The sequence below is a fragment of the Mandrillus leucophaeus genome, unplaced genomic scaffold, assembly GCF_000951045.1.
Source record: "Mandrillus leucophaeus isolate KB7577 unplaced genomic scaffold, Mleu.le_1.0 Scaffold687, whole genome shotgun sequence".
Taxonomy (NCBI): domain Eukaryota; kingdom Metazoa; phylum Chordata; class Mammalia; order Primates; family Cercopithecidae; genus Mandrillus; species Mandrillus leucophaeus.
In genome coordinates, this window is record NW_012107441.1 from 10,010 (window position 1) to 19,702 (window position 9,693).

A 9,693-nucleotide genomic window follows, 5' to 3' on the forward strand; every position below is an offset into this window, starting at 1 on the left:
GAGGAGCACAGAGACAGGGTTGGGCATCCCCAAGGTGCTCTTCAGGGCCTCAAGGACTCCAGCCCGAAATACAGTGGCCCTGCCAGGGGACCTTGGGATCCCAGCATCCTCTTCCAAAATTCTCACCTAGGCTGGGCCTCAGCGTAATCCTATTGAGCATGATTTTTAAGTCATCACCTCTCTTCAAGACAATATAAGGTTCTCATCATTGACCCAACTCAGGGCACCACCTCCCCACACATGCATCCAGCGGGACCCGGATGTGCTCACCACAGCTCAGTGCAGGAGACCAGAGCGACAGGAAAGGCCTGAGCTTCAGCGCTCCAGGGGCTGGGCACCTGACTGACGACCACTCGCCCTGCGATAGTGGGCCCAACGACAGTTTTCCTCTGGTCTCACCATCTAGGGGACAGGAGGTGGACCTGTGTCCAAATGGAACCTCACGCCTACAAGCGGGAAGGGAGTGGGGGATGCCAGCTCACGACTGCTCTCCCACCATGGACCTATGTGATGGGATCCATGTGAAACACTGATGTGTCATGGATGCAGGGGAACCTTGGCCCTCCCCACGACTGAACCCTGGAAGGACAGGGCAGGTGGGTCACTGGACTCGGGCAAGACACCCTAGCTACGCCCTATTGCAGGCACATTGAGCACCTCCACTGCCCACGCTAGCTGCCTCTCACAATTCCAGGGCTGTATTGGCCCCTGGGGTGCAGGCCAGGGCCACCTACCCTCTCATAGGCAACCAAGGAGGTTGGCCCGGATGCCATGAACTGCCGATCTGGCAGTTGCATAGTCTGCCCCTGTGTGTGGAGGGTGAGAACCCAGGCTCCGCTCCACACCACACCGGAAATCGCAGCCTGGGGCGCCAGGGCCTCGTGTGTTCTCTGGTGAGTCCCCATCCATGGCCACACAACACCTCCCACACACAGAGCGGGGCCACACTCAGTCAATCAGGGGACACCTGGTGTCTTCTCCTTTACTTGGACCCAAGATCCCGCCCCCCTAGAGGTGACCCCATGGCTCAGATGCAGCCTGGACCACAAATTTCCAGGACAGGTCCTTCCACAGCAGGTCTCCCCACCTCAGGAGGACAGCCTTCCTGTCACTGCCGACAAAGAAGGGGTGACCCCCAGTGGTACATGGACTGTACCCTTGGCCCAAAGCCCACCAATTCCAGGCCAGAATGCAGCACCCTCAGGTGCCAGCTAGAGCTAGTCTTGACACACCCTTAGGGAAACAGTGCCGCCCTACACTTGGCTCAAAGAGGCACCACTGGGATGGCCCATAGCTTAATAGGATCAGTCCCACTCAGGGCCATAGGTTTGGAGAGATCCTTGCAAATCCGAAGCCCAACCCCATGGGCAGAATCGCACACACCTCTCCAAGGTCAGAGGGCCCCTGCAAGACCCCCTTGGCACCCAAGAGCCCTTGTGGCCACCTGCATGTGGCCTGGTTGTCCTAGAGGCCTGACCCGAGCCTGAGTCTTAGCGGGGCACTGCCCCGCATGGGGCTGAGGAAACCCTTTACTGTCTGGACCACTGCAACCCCTGCAGGGCTTCAGGGAAGGTATCCTCCTTGGGTCTGATTCCCAAGGAAGCCGCCCGTCTGGAGAACCCATTCCAAGTGGGGATTCAGGACAGCTCCTGAGAAAACTCTTGCAGCTGAAGGCTGATGCTCAGCAACCCCACGCAGCCTGGCTTATGGGCCATGACCCCAGCAGGATCCACTCACCTATGCTGGTCAATGCCAGGGGGTCTGCTAGGCAGAAGAGCTCACTGAAAGACACAGGGGAGAATGGGGGCTCAGGAAGGAGCCACCAAAGTACCCTGCCCCCAGGTAAGGGGAGGGCCGACACCAAGCCCACATAGTGAGCCTGGCTGCCTCACGGAGGAGCTCAGAGACAGGGTTGGGCACCCTCCAGATGCCCTCAGAGCCTCCAGGTCTCCAGCCCAAAATACAGTGCTCCTGCCGGGGAACTTGTAATTCCCAGAATCCTCCTCCAAAATTCTCACCCAGGCTGGGCCTCAGCGTAATCCTATTGAGCATGATTTTTAAGTCATCACCTCTCTTCAGACAATACAAGGTTCTCATCATCGACCCAACCCAGGGCACCCCCTCCCCACACACGCATCCAGTGGGACCCTAATGTGCTCACCAAGTTCAATGCAGGAGACCAGGGCCCGGTAGGGCGCAAGCTTCAGCTCACCAGGGGCTGGGCACCTGGCTGATGGCCACTGGCCTGGGGCTAGCAGGCGCAACGCAAGTCTTCCTCTCTGGTCACCATCTGGAGGGACAGGGGACAGGTATCCAAACAGGGCCTCAAGCCTCCATGCGGGAAAGCAGGGAGTGGGGGCTGGCTCACACATGTTCTCCCTCCATGGACCCATGTGATGGCATCCATATGAGATAATGATGGTCATGGACCCAGGGAACCCTTGGTCCTCTCCACCACTGAACCCTTGAAGGACAAGGTAGGCAGGTCACGGGGCTTGGGTAAGATGCCCAGGCTGTGCTGTACAGCAGGCCCCTGGAGCACCTTCACCGCTCACAGTGGCTCCACTGCACGACTCTAGACCACAACAGAAACCTAGGGCAGGGACCAAGGCCGCCAACTAGCTCACAGCCAACCAAGGAGGCAGGCCCAGAAGCCAGGCGCTGCTGCCAACCTGGCAGTCCCACAGCCTGCCCCTGTGTGCGGAGAATGTCTGCCCAGGATCCTTCTCCAAGCGCACACCAGAAATCGCAGCCTGGGTCCAGGGCCACGTGCTTTGTCTGCTGGGTCCTCATCCACACCCCAGACACCTGCCAAACACAGAGCTGGGCCACACTCAGCCAATCAGGAGCCACGTGGTACCCTCTCCTTTCCTTGGACCCAAGACCCCGCCACCCTGGAAGTGACCCCATGGCTCAGAAGCAGCCTGGGCCACAAATTCCTGGGACAGGTCCCTCATGAGGGTGCCTTCCAACCTCGGGATGCGACCCTTCCAGTCACTTACCTCGAAGAAGGGGTGACCCCCAGCAGCAGACGGGCTGCACCCTTGACTCAAAGCCCATGAGTCCCAGGGCCAGCCTGCAGCACCACAAAGCACCAGCCACGGCTCAGCCTTGACTCAACCAGTTGAAGCTGAACCGCCACCCATCAGGCTCAAGAAGGAGCTACTGGTGTGGCCCATTGCTCAACAGGGTCATTCACATTCAGGGCCATGAGTGGGGCACGATCCTTGAATCTCCACAGACCCATCCCATGGGCCCAATCGCCCACCCATTTCCAGGGACGGCGAGCCCCCGAGTGATCCCCGTGGCACCCCAGAGCCTCTGCTGTCCCGCTCATTTGTCCTGGGCAGTCCTCGAGGACAGACTCGCAAACCGAGTGTCAGCTTGGAGCTGCCCTGCATGAGACTGAAGGAACCCTTTCCAGACTGGACCACCGTCACCCCTGCAGGGCTTCAGGGAAGGCATCGTCTTGGGTCTGATTCCCCAGAAAGCTGCTTTCCTAGAGGACAAACCCATCTCTCCACAGGTGGGGATTAAGGTCCCTGAGGAAACCCTCCTGCCTGAAGGCTAATACTTGGTGACCCCATGCAGCCTGGCACATGGCCCACGACCCCAACAGGATCCACTCACCTATGCTGGTCAATGCCAGGGTGCCCGCCTGGGTGGAAGAACTCACTAAAAGACACAGGGGAGAATGGCGGTCAGGGAGGAGCCGCCCATGTGCGTCGCTCCTGGGGAACAGGAGGGCTATCACCAAGCCCACACAGGGAGCCAGGACTGCCTCATGGAGGAGCACAGAGACAGGGTTGGACCCCCCAGATGCCCTTCAGGACTTCCAGGTCTCCAGCCCAAAATACAATGGCTCTTCCAGGGAACCTCGGGATCCCAGTGTCCTCTTCTAAAACCCTCACCTAGACTGGGCCTCAGCGTAATCCTATTGAGCATGATTTTTAAGTCATCACCTCTCTTCAGGACAATATAAGGTTCTCATCATCGACCCAACTCAGGGCACCACCTCCCAGTGCATGCATCCAGCAGGACCCGGATGTGCTCACCACAGCTCAGTGCAGGACACCAGGGTGCCAGGAAGTATTGAATGTTCAGTGCACCAGGGGCTGGACACCTAGCTGATGGACACTGGCCTGGGGCCATTGGGCCCAATTCAAGTCTTCCTCCAGCCTCAACATCTGGGGAAACAGGAGTAGGACAGGTGTCCAAACACAACCTCATCCCTCCATGGAGGCAGAAGGTGGGGTGTGGCGGCTCAGGGATGCTTGCCTTCCATGGACCCATGTGATGGGATCCATGCAGACCACTGGCTCGTCTCGGACACAGGGCACCCAATGCTCTCTCAACACTGAACCCTGGAAAGACAGGGCAGGCGGGTCACTGGGTGTGGGCAAGAAGATCGGTTGTGTCCTACTACAGGTCCCATGAGCACCTCCACTGCCCATGCCAGCTTCCCTGCACGACCCCAGGATCATGCCAGAACTACTGGGCACAGACTAGGGCCATCAACCAGCTCACAGCCAACCAAGGATGCTGGCCCAGATGCCAGGTGCCACTGCAAAGCTGACAGTCACATAGCCTGCCCCTGTGCATTGTGGGCACCCACCCAGGCACCCTATCCCAGCATGAAATGGAAATCGCAACCTGGGGTCCCAGGGCCACATGCTTTCTCTGGTGGGTGCTCATCCATGCCCCACGCACCTCCTAAACACAGAGCAGGGCCACACTCGGCTAATCGGGGGACACATGGTGACTTCTCCTTTCCTTGGGTCCATGACCCGCTAACCTGGAGGTGACCCCGTGGCTCAGAAGCAGCATGGGCAGCATATTCCAGGGCTAAGACCCTTGACAGCAGGCCTTCCACCTCAGGAGGCCACCCTTCCTGACTCTTGCCAACAGGGAAGGGGTCATTTCCAGCCACAGGGAAGGGGAGATCCCCAGCAGGGCATGGACTGACCCTTTGGCCTAAAGCTGACGAGTCCATGGCTGAACTGTAGCACCACCAGGCACTGGCGAGAGCTCAGCCTTAACCCAAACCTAGGGAAATAGCACCGCCCCATCCAGGCCCAAACAGGTACCATGGGATGGCACATAGATCAACAGGGTCGGTCCCATTCAGGGCAGTAAGTCCTGTGCGATCCTTAAATCTCTGCAGCTCAACTCCATGGGCCCTATGCCCACCTTTCTCCAGGTATGGGGAGCTCCTGTATGACCCCATTGTGTCCCGAAGCCCCTGTGGCCTCCCTCATGTGGCCTGGTCAGTCCTCAAGGCCAGACCAGTGCACTGAGACTCAGCTGGGAGCTGCCCTGCTTGAGACTGAAGGAACCCTTTCCTGCCTGGACCACCGTCATCCCCGCAGGGCTGCAGGGAAGGCATCCTACTTGGGTCCGATTCCCAAAAAATCAGCCCTCCTGGAGGACCAATCCACCCCTCCCTGGTGCGGATTCAGGTTGGTTGCCTGTGGAAACCTTCCTGTCTCAAAAGCTGACCCTCGGTGACCCCACGCTGCCTGACTGATGACCCATGACCCCAGCAGGACCACTCACCTATGCTGGTCAGTGCCTGGGGGCTGCACCTGGGTGGAAGAGCTCACTGAAAGACACAAGGGAGAATGGGGGTTGTCAGAACCGGAGCACCAATACCAAGCCCACACGGGGAGCCTGGGCTGCCTCACAGAGGAGCACAGAGAAGGGGTCGGATCCCTATGAAATTCCATTCAGGGCCTCAAGGTCTCTAACCCAAAATACACTGGCCATTCCGGGGAACTCCGGATCCCAGCATCTTCTTCCAAAATTCTCACCTAGGCTGGGCCTCAGCGTAATCCTATTGAGCATGATTTTTAAGTCATCACCTCTCTTCAGGACAATATAAGGTTCTCATCATCGACCCGACCCAGGGCACTGCCCCCAGGGTACCGCCCCCCAACCGCCCGCCACTCATGCATCCAGTGGGGCACAGATGGGCTCACCGCAGCTCAGTGCAGCAGACCAGGATGCCAGGAAGGACCTGAGCTTCAGCTCACCAGGGGCTGAGCACCTGGCTGAGAGACACTGGGCCAGAGCCAGCAGGCCCAATGTAAGTCTTCCTCTGGGGTCACCATCTGGAGGGGTGGGGGACAGGTGTCCAAACAGAGCCTCATGTCTCCATGCAGGAAAGTGGGCAGGGTGGGGCTGGCTCACACATGCTCTTCCTCCATGGACTCATGAGATGAGATCCATGTAAAACCGTGATGGTCACAAACGCAAAGAACCCTTGGCCACTGAACCCTGCAATGACAGGGCAGGCGGGTCACAGGGTTGGAGCACAACGCCCAGGCTGCACCCTACTGCAGGACCCTGGAGAACCTCCACTGCCCACGCAAAATCCCCTGCTCGACTCTGGGCTGCACCGGGACCACTGGGCAGGGCCACGGCCACCAACCAGCTCACAACAAACCAAGGAGGCTAGCCTGGATGCCACGTGCCACTGCAGACCTGGTAGTTACGTGGCCTGCCCCTGGGCATGAAATGAACCCGTCCAGGCACCCTCTATAAGCTCACATCAGAAATTGCATCCTGGGTCCCCAGGGCCACGTGCCTTCTCTGGGGGGTCCCCATTCATACACCGCACACCTCCCAAACACAGAGCTGGGCCACGCTCGGCCAATCAGAGGCCATGTGATGTCCTCTCCTTTCCTTCGGCTCAAGACCCCACCACCCTGGAGGTGACTCCATGGCTCAGAAGTAGCCTGGGCATCAAATTGCCGGGACAGGACCCTTAACAGTGGGCCTTCCACCACAGGATGCCACCCTTCCAGCTATTCCACTTCAGGTAGCGGTGACCTCCAATGGGACTCAGGCTGCACCCTTGGCCCAAAGCCCAAGATTCCCAGGGCCAACCACCAGGTGCTGGCCAGAGCTCAGTCTTGACTCAAACCCACTGAGGCCACACCGCCCCTACCATGCTCAAGGAGGCACCACTGGGATGGCCCATTGCTCCACAGGTCAGTCCCATGAGGGCCATGGGTTGGGCCCAGTGCTTGAATCTTCATGGCCTGACTCCATAAGCTCGATCACCCACACCCTACCCCGCTGCAAGCCTCAGGGACAGAGAGCTCCTGCATAACACCTGTGGCCCCCGGAGACCCAGGGGACCCCATCATGTGGCCTTGGAAGTGCTCCAGGCCTAAGCCGTGCCCCAAGTCTCAGGAGCTGCACTGCATTGGGTTGAAGGAACCCTCTCCTGCCTGGACCTCCGTTACCCCTGCAGGGTTTCAGGGAAGGCGTCCTTCTGGGATCAGTTTCCAAGGAAGCCGCCCTCCTGGAGAAACCAGCCATCCCTGGTGGGGATTCAGGTCAGCTCCCTAAGGAAACCCTCGTGGCCTGAAGGGTGACCCTCAGCAATCCCCTGCAGCCTGGCTCATGGCCCGTAACCCCAGCAAGATCCACTCACCTATGCTGCTCAAGGCCAGGGGCTCACCTGGGCAGAAGAGCTCACTGAAAGACAGAGGAGAAAAGGGGCTCAGGGAGGAGCCCCCAATGTGCCCTGCCCCCAGGGAACCAGAGTGCCAACACCAAGCCTGCACAAGCAGCCTGGGCTGCCACACAGAGGAGAGCAGAGACAGGGTTGGGCATCCCGGAGGTGTCCTTCAGGGCCTCAAGGACTCCAGCCCAAAATACAGTGGCCCTGCCAGGGGACCTTGGGATCCCAACATCCTCTTCCAAAATTCTCACCTAGGCTGGGCCTCAGCGTAATCCTATTGAGCATGATTTTTAAGTCATCACCTGTCTTCAGGACAATATAAGGTTCTCATCATTGACCCAACTCAAGGGACCCCCCCTCCCCACGCATGCATCCAGCGGGACCCGGATGTGCTCACCACAGCTCAGTGCAGGAGACCAGGGCACCAGGAAGGGCCTGAGCTTCAGTGCACTGGGGGCTGGGGACCTGACTGATGACTACTCGCCACGGGACAGTGGGCCCAACGACAGTTTTCCTCTGGTCTCACCATCTGGGGGACAGGATGTGTACATGTATCCAAATGGAACCTCACGCCTCCACACGGGAAGGGGGTGGGGGGTGCCAGCTCATGATTGCTCTCCCACCATGGACCCATGTGATGGGATCCATGTGAAACACTGACATGTCATGGACGTGGGGGAACCTTGGCCCTCCCCACCACTGAACCCTGGAAGGACAGGGCAGGCAGGTCACTGGGCTCAGGCAAGACACCCTGGCTATCTGCAGGCACCTTGAGAACTCCACTGCCCACTCCAGTTGCTTCGCATGACCCCAGGGCTGTACTGGCCCCCTGGGTGTAGGCCAGGGCCACCTACCATCTCATAGCCAACTAAGGAGGCTGGCCTGCATGCCATGCACCTCTGCCCATCTGGCAGTTGCATAGTCTGCCCCTGTGTGTGGAGGGTGAGTATCCAGGCCCCACTCCACACCACACCAGAAATTGCAGCCTGGGGACCCAGGGCCTCGTGTGTTCTCTGATACATCCCCATCCATGCCTCACACAACACCTCCCATACACAGAGCGGGGCCACACTCAGCCAATCGGGGAATGCATGGTGTCTTCTTCTCCTTTCCTTGACCCCACCACCCTGTAGGTGGCCCCATAGATCAGAAGCAGCCTGGACAGTTCCTTCCACAGCAGGCCTTCCCACCTCAGGAGGATCCCTTCCCACTACTCACCCACAAGGAAGGTATGACCCCCAGTGGGACATGGGCTGTATGCTTGGCCCAAAGCCCACGAGTCCCAGGGCCAGACTGCAGTACCATCATGGGGTCACTGGAGCTAGCCTTGACCCAACCTCATGGAAACAGCGCCACCCCACACTTGGCTCAAAGATGCACCGCTGGGATGGCGCATAGCTTAATAGGGTCACTCCCATTCAGGGCCATGGGTTTAGAGAGACCCTTGAAAATCAGAAGCCTGATCCCGTGGACCAAATCACACACACACCTCTCCAAGGTCGGAGAGCCCCTGCAAGACCCCCTTGGTACTCCAGAGCCCTTGTGGTCCCCCTCATGTGGCCTGGCCATCCTAGAGGCCTGACGTGAGCACCGAGTCTCAGCTGGGTGCTGCCCTGCATGGGGTTGAGGAAACCCTTTACTGCCTGGACTATCGCAACCCCTGCAGGGCTTCAGGGAAGGTATCTCCTTGGGTCCAATTCCTAAGAAAGCTGCCTTCCTGGAGAACCCATCCCAGGTGGGGATACACTTCAGCTCCTGAGGAAACCCTTGTGGCCAAAGGATGACTCTTGGAGACCCCACACAGCCTGGCTCATGGGCCATGACCCCAGCAGGATCTACTCACCTATGCTGGTCAATGCCAGGGGGTCTCCTGGGCAGAAGAGCTCACTGAAAGACACGGGGGAGAATGGGGGCTCAGGAAGGAACCACCAAACTGCCCCGCACCTGGGTGACAGGAGCGCTGACACCAAGCCCACATAGTAAGCCTGGGCTGCCTCACAGAGGAGTGCAGAAACAGGGTTGGGCACCCTCCAGATGCCCTCAGAGCCTCCAGGTCTCCAGCCCAAAATACAGTGGTCCTGCCAGGTAAATCATAATTCCCAGCATCCTCTTCCAAAACTCTCCCCTAGGCTGGGCCTCAGCGTAATCCTATTGAGCATGATTTTTATGTCATCACCTCTCTTCAGACAATATAAGGTTCTCATCATCGACCCAACCCAGGG

General features: G+C 58.8%; 1 long non-coding RNA gene across 1 annotated transcript in view; it reads right to left on the bottom strand.

Annotated features, from left to right (window-relative positions):
• Positions 1-300: 300 nt before the first annotated feature.
• Positions 301-9,693, bottom strand: part of LOC105555462 — a 20,687-nt gene continuing 11,294 nt past the window's right edge. Inside the window, exons 4-6 of the long non-coding RNA XR_001008472.1 lie at positions 7,869-7,906; positions 1,738-1,781; positions 301-402 (exon numbers count right to left, since the gene is read on the bottom strand). This is a non-coding gene — a long non-coding RNA (uncharacterized LOC105555462). The remainder of the gene's footprint in view (positions 403-1,737; positions 1,782-7,868; positions 7,907-9,693) is intronic.